The sequence below is a fragment of the Grammomys surdaster genome, unplaced genomic scaffold, assembly GCF_004785775.1.
Source record: "Grammomys surdaster isolate TR1022 unplaced genomic scaffold, NIH_TR_1.0 1065, whole genome shotgun sequence".
NCBI lineage: Eukaryota > Metazoa > Chordata > Mammalia > Rodentia > Muridae > Grammomys > Grammomys surdaster.
This window is the reverse complement of record NW_021605484.1, coordinates 300,302-319,680: the sequence shown is the minus strand read 5'-3', so window position 1 is coordinate 319,680 and position 19,379 is coordinate 300,302.

Here is a 19,379-nt window from a genome sequence, read left to right as displayed (position 1 = left end):
GGAAGGAAGGAAGGAAGGAAGGAAGGAAGGAAGGAAGGAAGGAAGGAAGGAAGGAAGGAAGGAAGGCCCATGTAGTCCAAAGGATTGCATTATCAAACATGGCAGTAGCATTTAAAACTGCAATAGGCATTTGGGGAAATTTTTGAATAGTACAGGTTTTCTTGTTTCCTTGTTTATATTTGAAGTATATCTGATAGGTTAGAATGTAGACTGGATAATAGGAAACCTACCAGACAAGGGAGCTAGGGCACATGAGAAAGGTTTGTAATAGAATGATTAGTTGTTAGAATCCTACAGATCAATGATATTGGATAACTTTGAAAGAAGACAAAAACGTAACTATGGCAGTTCATGCCTATAATCCCAGCATTGAGGCTGAAGATTTCCATGAGAGTTCAAGTCTAGTCTGGGCTATATAATGAGTACCAACAAGCCTAGGCTAGACTGAGAGAACTTACAGAAGCAAAGACAGAAAGAGAGTAGGGGTAGTTATTGTAAAGGAGGGAAGAAAGGTGGGGAAGGAAATAAAACTAAGCCTCAAGTCAAAAGTCTTAGTGGAGGTTTGCAAGATGACTTATTTGGTAAGCATGATCCCTATCCACACATATAAACACTTTCAGGTTTTCAAATATGCTAGTATCCCTGAAACCACAGAATGTTTGTAATGTTTAACCTCAAGGACACACACACACACACACACACACACACACACACACATACACACACACACACACACACACTTTTTAAATGTTACAACTGAGTTTCGGCAGCGGCAAAAGTTCTTTGTCTATTGTACCTTACAGTCATCCCAAATACAGGAAGGTTGAGTATGAAACAGACCAGACCATGTTTTTTTTTTTTTTTTAATTATGGAACTTTTGTTTGTTTAGCCGTTCTGGGAATTGAACCTAGAGCTATAGCTCCAGCCATGAGACAAATTCTTATGTGGTGGTTTCATCTCTTTCGGAAGGTAATCACCAAAGCAGTTATATACATAATTCAGAATTCCTAAGAGAGTGTCCAGGTCCTGATATGCTTTCTTAGAAATATATCATAATTCTTGGTAAGTGTCTGACACGATAGACATATCAGTTTCTTAGACCTGGCAGTTATATATTGTATACACAATGAGAAATTTAACTATGTAGCAAATAACATTTGAAATTCTTATTTGATAACATGTCCACTCTACTTACCAGCTTCATCTGGAGCCTGGGATATAAATGAATAGAACATTAGCATAGCATCCATGGTAGTTTGGGAGATAGTTCTTCCTATATCCTCATCATCACTACCATGATTCCTGAGCCCTGCAGACCTCAAGCCACCCTACACAAGTGATGATGCTCTTTCACAACAGCCACAAAGCCTCAGCCTAATTAGAAAAAAAATATCCAATACCCTTCAGACATTTTCCAGATCTTGGATTCCACCTGAAGCATTTCCAGTTTGCTTCCATAAGTATCCTACAGAACACACAATCTCCCTCTACACACACACATTCACACACACACACACCACTGCCTCCTACTTCAGCTTTCCTCAACCAGGTGCCCTGCTCCCAACAATGCCAAAAAGTCACAAGTATATGGCTACTTCTTAGCAAAAGAATCAATAATGTTGATACCTGACGGAAATGCTGCCTCCAGTTCCAACAGCTACAGATATACGCAGCAAGCCTGCCCCTATCCATCTTGGAAGGAGCGTGTGTCCACAGCGAGGATCCTGGCTTTTGTGGATCTGGAAACCAACAGTGCAGTCTACTGGTCTCAGCAGGAGCCACCCACACCACCACTGCTGACGTAGAGTATTCTTATCTAAGAGATTGGCTCAAAGCAGCCCTTTTAGCTTTTGCTCAGCCATGATGCCCTCAGGGTAAGACTCAGGCCGGATTCCACTAGGGCTGAGTCTAATGACAACGTGACCAAAAGCTCAGAAAACCTCCTTTCTCAAAGTGGCCTGCCATTCCATTAACTAAGGGAGAGTGGGTCTTGCCTCTTTTCTTTTTTTTTCTTTTTTTTTTTAATTTTTTATTGGATATTTTATTTACATTTCAGATGTAATCCCCTTTGCCCCCCACCCAGGAACCCCCTATCACATCCACCCCTCCTGCTTCTATGAGGATGTACCCCCCACCCACCCTCCCACAATTACCTCCCCACTCACGATTTCCCCCACACTGGAGTGTCCAGCCTTGGCTGGACCAAGGACTTCCTCACCTACCTATGCCTGACACTGTCATCCTCCCCTACATATACAGCTGGAGCCATGAGCCCCTCCCTATGTGCTCCCAGGCTGGTGGTTTAGACCCTGGGAGCTCTGGTTGGTTGATATTGTTGCTCTCCTCATGGGGCCACAAACCCTTTCAGTCCCTTCAGTCTTCTCTCTCACTCCCTCATTGGGAACCCCATGATCAGCTCAATGGTTAGCTGTGAGCTTCCGTCTCTGTATCTTTCAGGCTCTGGCAGACCTCTCAGGAGACAGCTATATCAGGCTCCTGTCAGCATGCACTTCCTGACATCCACATCAGTGTCTACCTTTGGTGACTGCACATGGGATGGATACTCAGGTGGAGCAGTCTCTGGACGGCCCCTTCTGAACAAGGAAGACCAAAGTGTGGGTGCTTTGGCCTTCTTAAAAGGAGTAACAAAATGCTCATGGGAACAAATATGGAGACAAAGCATCTGACCTCTTTTCAATGAAAAGAATCGTTCTGTTACAGAGTCCCTTTCAACTTAGCCTTTGAGAGAGTTGAGAGGTTGTCCCACATATGTATCAATTTTCTCAGAGAGAATAATGTAGGTCTCAGTAAATATTTTAGCAGAACATCATGGCTCTTCTGTAATCTCTCACTGCTAAGGCTGAGTCAGGATAATTTATGTGAGCTCAAGGATAACCCGACCTACAAAACTTTTCCTATCTCAAAAATATAAATAAAGAAGCCACTGTTCCTTCTGTATCTCTAGACATAGAAATTGCGATGCAAAACAGCAGGCAAATTTAGTTACATTCAATGAAGTATGCACAATTTCACTACTAAAAAGGTCAATTTTAGGGAAAATGTATTCATGTAAACAGCCCACCTAAGTATTATTATATTCTGGGCTCAAGGCCACCAGACAGATGTCAACTCTAACTCTTTGGGCAGCTGCACTTCCACAACCAACATACACACACTCTTTTAAATCTTATAAATAATAATGTAGTTTATACAAACCCACAAAGCATTCACTCTTAGCTTTAATCTAGCAATATTTATTGTAGGAGATGGAGGAAGGAGATTTGAGTTCAAGACCATCCTTATCTCCAGAAGACTGACTCAAAACATAGAGATAAAGTGGGAAAGAGAGGAGGGGACTGAAAGTAACGTACAAGGCTCATTACAGGAAATAACCCTTCTGAGTACACTCACACAAGCTGTACTCAGATGGTAGGATTGGCACTCATAGCTAATATATACCCAATTTAATTTACTTGCCCAGGACTGTTACATGTTTTAGTCACACAAACCTTCAAGATTTATGTTACAGATAAAGGAAATACAACCTGGGAAAAACTAAGTGACATTCTTGGGGATGCAAAGCATTTGAAAATGATTGAGAATTTAAAAGATTAAGAATGAAAGGCGACGATGATCAGATCTGAGTCTACGCTTGCAACAAACTCCTCTTACCATTGCTGGTTACCATAGAAGCCTGAGGTCCGACAAGAGCAGAAGGTGATGAGCTCTTACTCTGATAAATAGGACTGGGTGTTGCTCACACTTCCCCTGGGCTACTATTGTGGACTATTAGGCCATAGATTGACGCTCCTATTGAGAGCTATAAGGAGTAATAAGATAGCTGCCGATAATAATAACAATATAAAAACTGAAAATTGAGGGCCAAGGCTTAGGCAAAAGCAAGTACAGAAAGGTGCACCAACTTGTACATGCAGCTTTCTCCACCAGGACAATTGCCTACTCTGTACATATAATGAGGCTAGACTTGAAAGCAAGGCAGAGCAAGGCTCTGGTTAAGAAACCGAAGAAACTTTCTGCCAATTCATAAGACTAAAGGTGAAAAGATACCATTTGGGTTTGCTACAAGAAATAGAACATTGAAGACTAACATCCCAAAGAGAAAAAGCTGCAGAGGAAAGTGCCCCTGACACTTTCCACCTTCTAGACGTGCAGAATTACTCTGTCCTGGAGGTCAACAGGCTAAGAAGTTGAAGAGAGCTGATGAAATGTGAAGCCAAGTTTTCAAGTAGTTTCTCAATCCTGCATTCCCATAAAACATGAGAGGCTCTAGTAAACACAGCTGCTCTCCACTAAGTCCCTAGAGAGTTAAAGTCTCTACCCAGAACAAATTACAGACACTTAAAAAATATGTCTCACTAGCCACTCTAGATTCTTCTATGCCCCTGATTACATCAAAGTGATCTTATTTCTCTTTAAATGAAATCGTAAAGACTTATTTTATTTTATGTATGTGATTTTTTTTTTTGGTTTTTTCGAGACAAGGTTTCTCTGTGTAGCCCTGGCTGTCTTGGAACTCACTCTGTAGACCAGGCTGGCCTCGAAGTCAGAAATCCGCCTGCCTCTGCCTCCCAAGTGCTGGGATTAAAGGCGTGGACCATCACTGCCCGGCATATGTGAATAGTTTATCTGCATGTTTGCCTATGCACTCTGTATGCCTGGTGCCTGTGTATGTCATAAGGAAATACGGACATCAGATCCTCTGGAACTCCGGTTATGGATGGTTGTAAGCCACTGTATGGCTGCTGGGACTTGAACTTAGGTCTTCTGCAAAAGCAACCACTCTTCTTAACTACTTAACAATCTCTCTAGCCTTCTGATAGTTTCTTAAGCAGGGTATTAACCAAAGAATAAGATGGACCTACCCTAGAGAAAGATATCATAGATAAGCTCCATAATTATTTTAGATGTGTAATATCCATTTTTCATAATGTCCAGAAAATTCTCAAATTTTCTCTCTCTCTCTCTCTCTCTCTCTCTCTCTCTCTCTCTCTCTCTCTCTCTCTCTCACTAGCTTAAACCACTGTACTTAATTAACTTAAACTAATGTAAAGTCCTAATTGTTATCAAGCAAGGCAGAAAATAGTCATTTTTATTAAACTCCATGCAGTTCAGGGCCCTTACATTGGCCCTGTTATGTCAGGACTCACAACTTTTTGTAATCCTTAGGGTTCACAAGACCTTTCCCAGTCAAATATTTCTTCAGAACTTGAATTTTGTGCATTGTAACTATTGATACGTATCACATTAGAAATTCAAGCTGAGAAACTAAAAAAGAATTGAACTCATTTTAACCTATTTATGTATTAACGCAACTAATACATTTCCGTGTGAAACAGGATGAAGTGGGCAAGGCCAGACAGGAGAGCTGAGGGGTGAGGGTAGCATGAGCTCTTTCCTGAGGGCTCTCACAGTGCTTCTGAGGAGTCCTGCTGGCTCCAGGCTGGCTGGAGGCTCTCACCCAGCCACGCCCAGTAGGCTGCACTCTTCCTGGCCTCCTGTGCTTTTCTTACACCAGCCTGGGCCTCTCTTAGGAACCCAGCCCCAGGCAAGGGTGTACATTCCTTACACTGTCTTTCCAGTTCTGCTCAAGATTTTTTCAAACAAATTCCTCGAGCCACACATATAACCCTCTGATTTCCCGCTTTGTTGGTTAGGGAGGACCTGGAAAAGCTGCACAAAAATCTGATGGTAAAAATAAGCACTGAGTATACTGCAGACACTCATGCATTACCAATAAAAGGGCCTACTGAGATGTGTCTTTGATAGACAATCATGAGTGTGGTTTTCTTGGTTTCTCAATTAGTTTCTGTGCAAGTGCATCCAGTAGTGTGAAGCACCTTCATTGTTGTTGTTGTTGTTTTTTAACCTTTGAAACCAAAATCCGGATAGACAGTTTAAACCTTTACCTAATGCTAGCCAGCAAATAGAGGGCATCTATTTTTTTTAAATTTTTTTATTGGATGTTTTATTTACATTTCATATGTTGTCCCCTTACCCCATCCCCCACCCACCCAGGAACCCCCTATCCCCTTACCCCTCCTCCTTCTTCTCTGTGGATGTAACCCCTACCTACCCCCCCACTCCCACTTCCCCACCCTCAAAATTCCCACTCCCTGGGGAGTCCAGCCTTCATGAGGTCAAGGATCTCATCTTCCACCTATGCCCAGCAGGGCCTTCCACTCTTACATATTCAGCTGAAACCCTGGATCCCTCCCTAAGTGCTCCCAGGCTGGTGGTTTACACCCTGGGAGCTGTGGTTGGTTAGTATTGTTACTCACATCATGGTGCTGCAAACCCTTTCAGCTCCTTCAGTCTTCACTCTAACTCCTCCACTGAGAATCCCATGATCAGTTCAATGGATAGTTGTGAGCATCTGCCTCTGAATATGTCAGACTCTTGAAGACCTCTGAGGAGACATCCATATCAGGCTCTTATCAGCATGTACTTCCTGACTTCCACATCAGCATCTACCTTTGGTGACTGCACATGGGATGGATACTCAGGTGGAAAGGTCTTCAGATGGCCCCTCCTTCAGTTTCTGTCCCTCACTTTGTCTGCATATTTGCTCCCTTGATTATTTTGTTGCTCCTTCTAAGAAGGACCGAATCACCCCCACTTGGTCTTCCTTCTTTATGGGCTTCATGTGGCCTGTGAGTTGCATCTTGGGCATTTCAAGGTTCTGGGCTAATATCCAATAATCAGTGAGTCAATACCATGTGTGTTCTTTTCTGATTGGCTTACCTCACTCAGGATGATAATTTCTAGTTCCATCCATTTACCTAGGAAACTCTCGAATTCATTGTTTTTAATAGCTGAGTAATACTCCATTGTGTAAATATACCACATTTTTTTTAATTCATTCCTCAGTTGAAGGACATCTGGGTTCTTTCCAGCTCCTGGCTATCATAAATAAGGCTGCTATGAACATAGTTGAGCATATGTCCTTGTTATATGTTCGAGCATCTTCTGGGAGTGGTATAGCTGGATCCTCAGGTAATGCTATGTTCAATTTTCTGAGGAACCGCCACACTGATTTCCAAAGTGGTTGCACCATCTTGCAGTCCCACCAACAATGGAGGAGTGTTCCCCATTCTCCACACCCTCGCCAGCATCTACTATCACCTGAGTTTTTAATCTTAGCCATTCTGACTGGTGTGAGATGGAATCTCAGGGTTGTTTTGATTTGCATTTCCCTGACGACTAAGGACACTGAACATTTCTTTAGGTGCTTCTCGGGAGGGCATCTATTTTTAAGGGACACATAATTATATTTAGTGACATCATCTGCAGCCAGAATAAATACAAAGTTTGTGTCAGTGCCCACTCACAACTTAGAATACTTGGGTCTTAAGCCTCAGTTCAGATAACACTGACTCCTGCTTACTTTGTGGGAGTATCTCAGTTGAATGGAGTAAATTTCACTGTGAAAGCAACAGTACACAATGATGTGCTGTATCCAACACAATGCAGCAATTTATCCCTAACAATACAAAATACTATTTATTGCTTTGAGGAAGATGGAAAAATCAAAAATGGGGTGGGTGGGGGTTCTTAAAAAAATGAAATGTATTGGAATAGTTTTTTTCTTAGCTTCACGTACAAGCTAGATAAGTGTTCAACAGCTCATTATTTTAATATTGACACAAAGTGTCTTAACACATAGGGTCTTTCAAAATTGATTAGGAAGACTTTGAACTCTAGCTTGCATGCCTCCATTTCCCAGTTTGGGGATCACAAGCACTTACCATTGTTTTCAAAAAAAAAACATTAAAATTATATATTGTCAAGTTAAAGCTATCTTGATCTATATGGCAAGGTCATCTCTTAAAATGAGAGAAAATACAAAACTGTTAAAACTATAAATGGATTATAATTAGAGTCTGAAGTTATTTGACAGTGTAATATAACATTTATACCTCATTTCTTCCCTTCATACTCCCTCTCAATTTCATGTCTTCCTTTTCATAATCAGCTAAATCCAGTTAGTATCTGTGAATAGATGTGGGACCAACCACTGGAGCATGGAAAAATCTACCAGTATCCATATCCTTAATAAAGAATGTTTTTTCCTCTCACAGAGATTATCCACTGTCAATAGTTTCTCAATAAGGGTGCCTTTTTAGTAAGGATTTTCTTTTACAGAGAGAGAGAGAGAGAGAGAGAGAGAGAGAGAGAGAGAGAGAGAGAGAGAGAGAATAATTTGTTGGAGTCTCTTCGTGTAAAGAATTTTAATTCAGAACATGGTTGCTCTGTCAAGAGATCACATCCAAAGACCTTCTAGATCTGTGTGATCCAGATGGAATACAGACATGCTTATTAATCCTAAGAGACAAAGTCAAGCAGACCTTTGAGTTCAAGGCCAGTCTAGCATAAAGCATGGTTCAGACAAAGAAAAGCTGAAGTACAGGTGTGGTGGTATACACCTTTAATCTCAGCACTCAGGATACAGAGGCATACACATCTCTTGAGTTTAGGCAGTCTGATTGAGTTGAGAGACAGTGCAGTGGAGTCAAGTTTATGGCAGTTCAGTTCATGGAATTCAGAGGAAGTTTTACTGGGAGACCTTTACAGAGATAGATTGAAGAGAGAATAAGCTAGACATGGGTAAAGATAGCCAGAAGATTAGAACAGATTGTTAGAGGTAGTTTAAGACCAAGCAGAGTGATTCAGTCAGAAGCTGAGAGAAACCAGATTGAATCAGTCAGCCTGGAGAGGAGTTTGAGCTGAGTTGTACCAGCTAGAAATCGCTAGAAAGAATGAGCTTATTCAGCAGTAAGTCTCAGAGGCTTAAAATAATCTAGGTCTAGATTAGATTGGATGAAGGCTAGAAGTTTCTACTACTAGGTCTGTGTTAGCAGATGAAGGCAGTAAGTATCCAGAGATGACAGTTACATCTTGTAAATAAAAATTAGTCTTACAGTTCTGTCCTACTATATGGGTTCAGGAAATTGAATGTGAGTCTTCAAAAGTCAGCCTTGGCAGAAGATACCTTTACCCTCTAAGATATCTGATCAACCCAAGATTTTATTTTTTTAAACAAGGCCTCACTATGAAGATATGCTTGGCCATACTGTTATGTACACTAGGACCTCAACTCCTGACAATCTGCCTGCCTCAGTCTTTTGAGTATTGGGATAAGCACTGGCTATCACCATTCCTGACTAAACATATACTGCTAATTTTTGAGGTTGTTTCATTGGGTGGGGGAGGTTAAGATGTCATCTCACTATGTAGCTCTAACTGTTCTGGAACTCACTATTTAGGTCAGACTGGCTTCTAACTCATATAGATCTATGTGGCTCACCTCCCACATATTGGTAATACAGGTACATATATCCAGTCAGGTTTTTTTAAAGTGGGATAGTTCCCATTTATCTTTCTAAAAAATATTTTCACCAAAATATATAAACATGCTTATGCCTACCAAATGGATTTAACCATTCCATAATATATACATACATATTTCAAAGCAAATGTTTTATACATGACAAATACATATAGTTTTTGAAACTTCTTAATGGCAATATTGGACCTCTGCTCCTCTTGTCTCTACCTCCTAAATGTTGAGATTACAGTCATGTACTATCTCATTCAATTTTGTGCAGTGCTGAGGGGAAAAAGCCAGAGGTTTATGCATGCTAAATGAGTGCTCTATGAATTTAGCTACATCCCCAGCATGTACATGAATTTTTATTTGTCACTTTATTTGTGGTGATGGAGAAACCCAGGGCTTTGTATGTACTGGACCAGTACTGTACCACTGAACAATACCCTAACTCATAACTTTCGATTTATGAAAACTTTTAAAATCATACTATACTATCTGCAGGTGAAATAACATAATGTCTCAGTTTCTATGCTAATCATTAGGGAATAAGATTATCAGGTAGTATTGTTGATTGTTTAAGGTTGTCCAAGAGATAGTAATTATTGAAGCTGACTGATACATAGTACATTGGGGATTATGATGTAATTATCTCCAATTTGTCTAGAAACCCTCTGTCATACTTTTTGAACAATATTTAAATCAAGATTGATAGAGAAACAAGTTCTTTACCAAATACATTGTGTTATCTGTATTTATAGCTATTCAATAGCTTTTAAATAGTTTTCTTTCAATTAGAATGAGGCATACAGACTTCAACTGTTGATGATTTACTTTTTGCTCCAATGGTCCAAGAAACTGTTAATGAATTAATTTAGAATTCTATCTCATTCACCTTAAGCCTGGCTCGCTAGCAGGGGAATTATAATCTTACATTTGTATAAATTGTTTTAGTGAATGAATTATTGATTTATTCAGTAGAAAATGGGCAAAATATTTACATGGGGATTTCTACAGATATATATTTATGGGATCAATGAAGTGATTTACTATGAGAGAAAGATAATTAGACATTTTCCTTGCTTCTGTAGAAGCTTAAACTCTAGCGGTGAAAACAAGAAGTATACAAAAATAATCAGAACACAAAGCAGCATTATAGAGAATGAACCAGATCTAAGAGAAGAGAGTTTCTAGACAGGAAGACTACCTCAAAGATTAAAACAATTATCTCATTAATATGTAATAAGAAGGCAAGGAAGATAGTTCGGTGGTTAGGAGAATTTACTGCTCTATCAACAGATCAGAGGTTGCATCCCAGAACCTACATCAGTCGTTCACAAATGCCTGGAACTCCAGCTCCAGGAATATCTCAAGAGCTCCTCTGACCTCCCCAGTTACCTGGACACACACAGTTACACGTAAAAAAAAAAATAAGGATTTAAAAACAAAACATATGCTTTTAGAATCTCCATGATCTCTAACAATGGTAATGAAAGAAAGGTGGCAATTGGCCCAGTCCCCAACTTCATTTTCTTTGAGCCACAGTGACAGTAGTGGCTGTCCACAGCCTCCATTATCATATGATTTAGTTTCTTTGGTTATTTTGAAATGTAGGGTAGTTTAATGTGTGTAGCCAACAGCATGACCAATGCTGATCATTTTGCTTTGTTGCAAACTGGCTAAGTGGATAAACACTCCAGATACAGAGGCAAGACTTCCCCAAGAGCATATGGAAGGTCATTTACCCTGGTGTGTAAGGCACACATATAAAAAAATAGCTTCACATTTCAGTAAAAAGAGAGAACTTAGTGAGATCCTCTTGGTCCTTAAGTGACTATCAACCTAGACATCTATTGAAAAAATATGTCACTGTGAGCAGCAGTAACTAAAAATTTATAATGTTAATGAACATTAACATCGTCAACATGTTAAGAATAAGTCACCATTGAATTCACATCTGTAAATTAGACATTTATATCACCCCCAAGTGTCAGAGAACATTATGAAAGAGATAACAGAAATAATGTAAGACCCAGAGGACTGGAAGGCACACAAAGCAAGCATAAAATAACCATGGCCCATTTGATTTCACTGTAGCTGTGATTATCGACAAACACAAGAGTGGGCCTATTAACAACATCATGTCATAGAGAGAAGACCCTATGAAGACCCATACCTCACTAAGGATCTATAAACAACTAATGGTTTCTAAAGATGGGAGAAAATTTTTCTTCATTTCTGAGGTGACTATGCGCCCATAAGCATAGAAAATAAGCAAGTGCTTCTGTGATCTCCATGTGCTATTTTAGAATACAAAGACCATAGTATTTAAAGAGAACAATTACACAGATTTTCCTTCTTGTAATCTGTTAATTAATTTTAGAAGGTAAGAGGTTTTGTTTTTGAGAAAATTTTATGTAGCTCAATCTGATCTAGAATTTGCCATATACTCAAGGAATTTCTTATCCTCCTATATCCATGAATGCATGGTTCTGGGATTACAGGAGGTATACATTTCTATACCCAGTTACACTCTTGAGTACCAAATTTAAGATCTGTGTATGCTAGCCAAGTGCTCTACAAACTGATCTATATGCCTACCTCAAAGTCATGAGATCTTTAATATCCTCAGTTGTACATAAATGAAAAAAATCTAAATTAATCAAAGCATTATTCATTTTAAAATAATCCAGTGATCAAAATGGGCATTTCTCAAAAGAAGAAATACAAATATCCAACAAGTATAGGGAAAGTTGTTTAATATCTCTAATTATCAGGGAACTTCTGCTCAAAACTGAACCTTGTTAGACTGTCTATTATGAAAAAGACAAAGCATGATGGTGAGAAGGTATAAAATTTTACTGTGGAATACAGTATTTATATTCCTCAAGAGACTAAAAATTAAACTACAATATGATCTACCTATTCTACTACTGGGGATAGATCCAAAAGGAAATAAATATATGAAAGAAACCTCTACTATTATGTTTGTTGGAACATTATCCACAATATACAAGCTATAAAATCATCTAACATGTTCATAAATAGAAGAAGGAATAAAGAAAATAGCTATAATTCATTATGGAATATTATTCAGCCACAGTAATAAAATTTTGTCAATAGGAGCAAAATGAATGAAACTAGAACACATGATGTTAACTGAAATAATTCAGACACTAAAAGATAAATGGTGCAAGTTCTCAATCATACTTGGAAGCCAAAAATATCAATCTGAAACTAGACAAATGATTATTAGAAACTGAGGTGAAGATGAGATAGACTCATATTAAATCCCAAATAACAAGTATAAAAATAATGTAAGAATGTATTAAATCCTAGTGTTTCCAATGACAGTGGGGTGACTACTGTTTACAGTGGTATGTTACATAGTTTATGGGCCCAGCATGCTTAAGCTGCATGACACTGCTATACTATTCATCTCATGAATCATTCTAAATAAAACTCCAAGTAGAAAGAAATGAGAAGTAAATGGAAGTTATAATTATCCTGATTGATCACTACATTATAAGTATATTGAAATATTATACCATACACAGCAAAAATATACATGTATTACAGGATAAACAAAAGCCTACATTCTTTTGCTTAAAGATTATCTAATTATGATCAGAAACTTAGATAAGCTTATGACACTTAGACATGACTTTACATATTTAACAGTGTATTACTCATGTACAAATGAAAGTTAATTTTAATATTTCTAGACCAATGTGGCTTCTAACTTCTGTATAAGCTTACTAAACACAGTAAAATAAAACAATATCTTCCTAAGTTAACAGTACATCTAAAGTTTCCAAAAACAACTATAATATATATATATATATATATATTCAAAATATCAACAATAGCAATATGTCATGAATGAGCAATAGCTTTTCTACTTTTTGGAGGCATCTGAAGAAAATTATAAAAAAATAAAAGTAGGGCTAGCAAGATGACTCCATAGACAGAATCACATGTTGAGCCTGAGTTCAGATCCCACAACCCAACAGGATAGGAAAGAATGGATTTCCAAATATTGCCCTCTAATCTCCCCATGAATATCAAGGCACATGAGGGGCTACACTCGTAAGACACAATAATAAAAATAACAAATTCTAAAGTAATTAGATGAATAGAGTAAAAAGAAAATTCCAGAAAACAATATAGTTTAATAAACCTAAACATTTTCTAAAAATTTTCCAGACACAAAGATAATAGCTACAGGTCAGCTCAGGGAGGGAACTAACATAAATGTATGTTCATTTCAGCTTACAGAAGCTATATTTGTTACAGAATAACAAGATTTCAAAGACCAGCTCATGACTCACTAAATTTGATATGTAGAGGTGGTCTGAGTACTTGAATGCAGACTTATAGGCTGACCAAAAGGATGAAAAAGTTCCAGAAATACTGGTGAGTGATTCCAATGGGTACCTTTGGACTCAGTTTTGATGCCTTTTGAACTTCTATGTGAGTATGAACCAGCTGAGTATCTTGTTAAAAATCAGGCACTGATTCACTAGGTCTGGAAGAAGGAGTGGCATCCCTCAGAGGAGCACCATTAAATATTCAGAAGGACTTTTATGTTTTGTTGGCCCTGTCAAGTAAGAGAATCTTTAGTTGGGCACCTCTCTGAGAAATCTTTTCATTTGCCTTGCTGTAAGCTTGCTGCTAGGATGTACTAGAGAGACAGCAGCCAAGACATCTCTCAGTTCTTAACCTTAATGAGCCAATCTGAACTGAAAAACAGAAAAGTGTCATTTGGGATAACTCCAACATGCTGTAAATAATGTATAATTATCTGTTTATTTAATGAATTTATTAATAGCTTGACCAATATGAATGCTAAGATCTAAATGATAATGCAATTTGTTGGAGGCTCACTGAGTAGAGTTCAAGCCACTGACAATATCAAATTTATCATATTCCAATCTTGCTCTTCTCACTCGTTCCCTTTGTCATAAACATTCCTGGAAATGCTCCAAAGTAGTTTTTAAAATGGATATCAAGGAAAACACAAAATATATTATCTGGGCAAAATATTGACAACATGAGGACTCAAAACCTAACAATTCAGTTTAAAGTTAGAATTGTTCCTCACCCAGGTTGGCCCCACTGTCACACTGGGTAAATCAGAGGTCAATACTAGAAATTATTTACAAGCCCTGGCTATAATCTAAAGATCTATGTAGGCAATAACAAGGCTTCATTATTTGGTCCATGTTGCATTGATGCTAGATAACCAAGGCTATCGATTTCACTAAATATCTCCACACAAACTAAATGGTCTTCAGCAAGCAATATCATTTATGTGACAGATGGTTATTTTTTTGCCAACTATTAGGAAATATACACTTAAGCTACCCACATCTATAGATAACTAAACACATTGCCATTTCTATGATGGATTCATTTTCTGTAATATTACTATTATTGCTATACCCATACAGAAAGATCACAGTTGTACAAGACAAACCAGCCCTGCTAAAATTAGTTGTTATACCTCCAAGAGGAATGATCCCATCTTGAATGTTAGCTTATGATACTTTCTAGAATTAAAAAATGTTTGTGTGCTTTAAAAAATTGTGCCTTATTCCCACAGGCTGACTTGATGGGAAAAATGAAATTTTTCATTTTTGAATTCATTATAATTGGAATTCATTATAGTGTTCATTGCACAACTCGTGAAATACACTAAAATGTCCATTATATGATATAACCCAATTAGGTAAATTGAACGATATGTGAATTTTATTAACAAAAACTTTTACTTATAGAATCTCCCTTCATTTTCAGTTATTCATCTATATATACTTCCAACTTCTCCTCCTCTGCCTACTTTTTTTTCTTCTAAGTTCTTTGGGCGAGTCACTATAGAGACTCCAAACTTGCTGTGTTGCCAAGGATAGCCTTAAATTCATGATCTTTCTGTCTCCATCACTCAATTGTTGTGATTACATGCATGAATTCGTTTATCAGGCTTTTATCCCTGCAGATGTGCAATCTAGCCCAGGGCTTCACAACTGCTAAGCAAGCAATCTACATGTGGCTGAACTACATTCCCAGATCTGACTTCAAACTACTTGAAATATTATTTTCTAAATTGTGGTTTGAAAGCACTTGAGGATAGGAGCTAATGTATATTATTCACAATGTCAAAAGTAATTAAAATACATTGAAATTGGCTTTGAGAAAACTTACTAGAATGTCAGATCTATATAGGAATAGATTTTTTTCTATTTCTCAAATTCAGTTTTTGTTTTGACTTAATGTAATGTGTATAGCTAATTTTCCTGCATGTATGTCTGTGCACCATGTTTATTCCCATGAATTCAGAGATCAGAAGAAGGCATTATGACAGATCTCCTGGAACTGGAGTTACAGACAGTTCTGAACTGCCATATGAGTGCTGAGAATCAACCCTAAGACATTGGATAGAACAGCAAGTGCTCTTAGCTGTGTATCCATCTCTCCACCCCAGGAATATATCTTTTATGATTTAGATCTCCAAGATAAAAAGTAACTAATTTGAAACTAACAGACAGATCAGACCTTTCAGTATTAATTTTGAATGTTCTTTTAATAAAGTACTAGAACTTTAAATGACCTTATAGAGAGTTTAGTCCTAGTCTTGCCACTTAAGTAACTGAGGCAGCAGAATTGGGAGTTTGAAGTCACCTCTACATTATATGGTAATTACAAAGAAAGCCTAAGATACATAGTAAGAACTTATTTCAAAAAGAAAACTAAAAGACAGAGTGGGGAGAGGGAAAAGAGGAAGGACTGGAAGGAGGAAGGAAGGAAGGAAGGAAGGGAGGGAGGGAGGAGCAGAGGCACAGGAGGAACAGATAGGTGTGAGATGGGCAGACAGGCAGGCAGGCAAGCAGGTAATACCACTTCAGTCCTCTGGTTTTTTCAATAAGAAAACTGAATGGGGTAAAAAAATGAAAAGAATAAAAAAAGAAAAGAAAAAGGAAAAAATGAGTCACTAAAATAAGGTACCTGACTTACTGGAAGAATATCACTGCAACACAGGTTTCCTAGCTTTTGATCTGAGATTCTTGTTAAGAGTTGGAGCCCAGACACTCACAGCAGGGAAACTGTGATCATGAAGTCAACGATGTGATCTCTGACTATATCTCCAACCTTATGCTCCTCTCCCTTCTAGCTCCTGTAGCCTCGGTTTCTCTAACATATCGAGGAACCTATTTTGATTTCCTGCCCCATCTACCTACAAAGCTTTTTCTAGATGTTTTTTCATGTTCATATTTATCCTCATATCTATTTGACAACTGTTTTAAAAGGATGTTCCTAATATCTCATTTAAAGCAGCCATCCCCACTATCATTAACCAATCTCATTCCACAGCACTTGCTTTTATTTATGGTTTTTATCATCAGTTAAATTCATGTTTCTATATATTCTCTTACATTTGTTTCTGATTTTAAAACATTAACTCAGCTAGTTATTTTGGCCTCTACTGGACTATAGCTTAAAAAGAGCAGCGAAACCTCACTACCCTGGTACCAATTTCTGCCTTAATTAGGGTTATTATTGTTGTAATGAAACACCATGACCAAAGCAGCTTGGGGAGGAAAGAGTTTATTTCACTTACATTTCCACATCAAAGTCGATCATTGACAGAAGCCTGGGCACAAACTCAAATAAGGCAGGACCCTGGAGTCAGGAACTGATGCAGATGCCATAGTGGAATATTGCTTACTGGCTTGCTTAGCTGCTTTCTTAAGAGTACACAGGACCACTATTCCATGGGTGGCCCCACCCACAATAAGCTAGGTATTACCACATCAATCATGAATCAAGAAAATGTATCACAGGCTTGCCTATGGACCAATCTGGTGAGGACATTTTCTCAGTTGAGGTTATCCCTTCCCAAATGGCTATAGCTTATGTCATTTTGACATAAAACTACCCAGCACACAAGGTGTAATTAGTCTCTGACGCTAATCACTATTTAATAGGTGTGCAAAGGGATAGTAAATATGATCCGTGATGAGTATAATTAGTTCAAGTATCCAGAAATACTACATACTCTAGAATTAACTTAAAAATTAAATGAAATACTTGTTATGACTGGATCTGATTAGCAAGAATGTTTAAGTAGAGGCCAGGTAGGGTATCATACACCTTTAATCACAAAATGTGGGAGGCAGAAGCACCAGAAATTTTTGTATATTAGGCTTTCTTGGAATTCACAAGCCAGTATCAAAATCTGGCATAGTAAAATATGTCTGTAATGCCAGTATTGGGGCTAGCAGCTAAAGGGGGAATCATAAATTTAAGATCAACCTAGAAAGTTATATAGCAAGGCTCTATCATTAAAAACAAAAATCCCACACCAAACTTGTAGACAAAAGGTTCCAATGTGTAAAATAGATAGTTCACTAGATGGAGCTAGCAAAAAATTATATGTTGCAGAAGAAAGAGTGGTGAAATATAAGATATAGTAATATAATCTATCCAAAAACAAAAATTCAGAAAAATATTGTAGCAGTATGGTCTCATGTATGCACATGCCCAGGAGCTATCTGGATTTGCCAATGAAAGACACACACGCACATGCACACACATACCAGTTAATTTGAAAAAGCCTTGACTAGCTCAAAGGCTGGGCAGTTCTAATCCTCCCTCCAGCTAGCAACATTTCCCTCCTATAATCCTGACTTAGTGCCCTCTAATTCTATATTTTATCTTTGTTGCCCTGGCTCCTTCTGGGCTGCCCCTAGTCTTTGCTGCCCAAGATGCTTCTGGGCAGCACTTCCCAGGCCACATTCCTTCCCACCTACATTTCAGATGATTTTCCTTCTGCAGCTTTAAATCTGATCCATCTCTTTCCAAAGCATGGAGATTCTCCTCTTTTTCCTTCCATTTCCTAGCCCACACAAATCCAAAGGTCTATCTGCCCAGCCATTGACAGTTGGCTCTTTACTGAACAATCAAACACCAATTGGAGACAAAAACCTTCAGCATTTGGACACACAGATTCCCCATTTTGGGGTCCAGAATAATTCAAAGCATTAGAACCAATTCCCAAAAAGACGTAAAAGAAGACAAAATAGAGGCTTGAGGAGAAGAGTCATTGTTTAAAGTGCTTGCTACCCAAGTATGAGGTCTGGAATTTTGATCTTCACAAACCATGTAAAGTTGGAAGTGTTAGCATATATCTGTAATCCCATTGTACCTGTGGCAAGATGGAAAAAGACAGGAGAATTTCTGGAAGCCCCTGAGCCAGCAATCCTGGTATAATTAGTAATTAAATAAGAGACGCTGCATTAAACATTAAACATAGAAACAAGGATCTCCACAGAAAGATGATCTTTGAACTCCATGGTTATACCATAGTTCATACATACATACATACACACACACGCACACACACACACACACACACACACACACACACACACAGAAAGAGAGAGAGAGACAGAGACAGAGACAGAAATTTTAAAAATAATGATAAAAAGAAAAATAAAGTTAATTCTATACCTGCCAAAATGCCTTGCCAAAACATAATGAAACAAAACAAAAACCAAATATAGGTAGCTTTAGACATACAAAGGGTAAAACACATCATATCCAGAAGCCTCTCAATATAGAAATTATTGAAGTTCCACATTTACCTTTAGCCAGGAGAAAAATGGTATTAGACAGAAAGATGATTCCCCAGAAAGAATGGGTGGCACTGGGAAAAAGAGTTAAGTTGGTGGTACAGTAAGTAGAAGATGCTAGAGATATATAGATGCAGAGACCTAGATAGATAGATGATTGATAGATGATATATGAATAGAGAGATAGAACTCTGCAAAAGGAAATTAACCATTTAAACAAAAATTATAACAATGTCCTGTGGAATTAAAAACCTGCATATTAGCATACTAGTAAATTATAGCAACAGTGGTAAAAAGGCCAGAACAAAGAAATGGGTGTGTGTGTGTGTGTGTGTGTGTGTGTGTGTGTGTGTGAGAGAGAGAGAGAGAGAGAGAGAGAGAGAGAGAGAGAGAGAGAGAG